This window comes from Phalaenopsis equestris, unplaced genomic scaffold, assembly GCF_001263595.1.
Source record: "Phalaenopsis equestris unplaced genomic scaffold, ASM126359v1 Scaffold000229, whole genome shotgun sequence".
Classification (NCBI taxonomy): Eukaryota; Viridiplantae; Streptophyta; class Magnoliopsida; order Asparagales; family Orchidaceae; genus Phalaenopsis; species Phalaenopsis equestris.
The window spans coordinates 228,823-230,815 of NW_018164671.1; positions in this window are offsets into that span (position 1 = coordinate 228,823).

Below are 1,993 nucleotides of genomic sequence, written 5' to 3' on the forward strand. Positions count from 1 at the left end.
ATATATAATTGATTAGTAGTATTTCGAGCCAAAACGAGCCGATCACGAACAAACAAATGTTTGTCGTGTTGTTCGTGTTCGACTCGTTAACTTAGCGAACGAGTCGAACACGAACTGTTCGCGAACAACGAGCCTTGTTGACAGCCCTAACTACCATGAACTTTACGAGGAATTATTAGGTGTGGATAATGTACGCATGCGGACTTTAGTATAACATGACTGTATTGGTTGTATTTTTTATACAACTTGGCTTGTGCAGGTTTCAGTACAACATCGTTGTATTTTTTGGCACAATCCAATGGATAGATTTAGATTCAAAATTCTAAAAGTTACGATGAGCACAAAACGGCGCATGATAGAGAAATAAGAAATCAAAATAAGAAATATGAAGAAAAGAAGAATAAAAAGAAGAAGAGAAGAAAAGATGGGGAGATAAATTGACAAAAAGTAAAATAAGATCTGACAAGTCAAAGTAAAGAAAGAACAAAAAGATAGCAAGAAGTTAGAAGGTGACAGGGCATAAAGTATAAAGTGAGAAGAAGGAAGAGAAAAGAACTACTCTCATACTCCAAGAGCACTGCCACATACAAGAGACAATGAAAAAAGATCAGCACACTTTCTTACTTTGATTATTTTTCATTAAAGAAGAAAACAAAGAATAATAAAAGGAAGAATAAAGAAAATATTCATGAACAAATACTTATTCTCTCCCTTCATTTTAGACCTGAGAACATTCCAAAAAAAAAAAAAAAAAACTCTTTACCGAGGTAAACATGCTTATTCGCTTTTAGACTCTCTTCTGGGATAAGCATTCCAAAGATCTATCTCTTGACTCGAGTCTCTCTTCTGAGATGAGCAGAGAAATTTTTTTCTCCTCCTTAAAAAGTCTCCAAAAACCCACTGTCAAAACTCAAGTCAGAAGAATATGTGGAGGTGCTTCTCTGTCTCGAAGGGGCAAGATTCGTAAGGGGTACGACATAAATTATCCCACTAGTAAGTCTCGGCGATTACTCCAGCGAAGACAGCGACAATGCCGCCTAAGACTTGGCGTAAGGTGAGACTCTCTAGAGGTGCTTTTTCCGACAAAAGGGCAAGAAAGATGGGCAAGGTGCGTGCTTGATTTATGAGAATTTTTCTATCCAAAATCCTAAAGAGCAAGCTAGATTATATTCTTAAAAAATCTGAATGTTAGCACATGATTATTTTTCTAAAAAACTTATTCACTAAAAGATAACAAGAAGATTGTTAAAAATTTAAGGCTTATGAAATGATGCTTTTGAGACTAATGAGTTTTTCATTCTTATTGTAGTTTCGCCTTCAAATAATAAAAAAATTGGAGGCTCCATGTATAACCCAAAAATAGGCCTTGTCGAGAACGAAGGATTCACCACTGAAGACGAACCGGAGGACAAGCAATCGTGGGGCCGGCTGGCTGACTAACTTTGGCCGACCAGCTCTTGTCGTTCGGTCATCTTCAGCTAGCCAGGCAACTTGGGCTTGCCACCTTTTGTCGGCTGGCCCTCTTCACTTAGTCGGCCAGCCAGCTTTTGTAGATAGACCATCTTCACGTGGCCAGCCTTCTCCACCTAGTCAACCAACTTGGGCCGGCAGACCACCTCCGAGTAGAAGGACAACTTGGGTCAATAATCTGGCATTAGTTGAGACGGATCTGAACTAAATCACCCCTCGTTGCTCCCCTTATAATAGGTGTATATGTGTAATTTTATCTCCCCTCTCTCTTCTCTCCATAAAAAGAAGACCCCTTAGATGTTAAAGAGGGCCCCTTTAGGTTCTCTCCCCTCATGTAGAGAGCCTTCTCCCCTTCACTCTCACTTTGTCCTCTCAATTGTGTGCCGAGCCCGATGACCACCCCTCTTTGTCCCCTTATGAGGCAACCCTCTCTCTTTTTCTTCTTCCGCCAGAGTTTGACTCTATTCCTTGGGCATGGGCTACAAGATAGTTTTTGATTTGACACACACACACAGATATATAT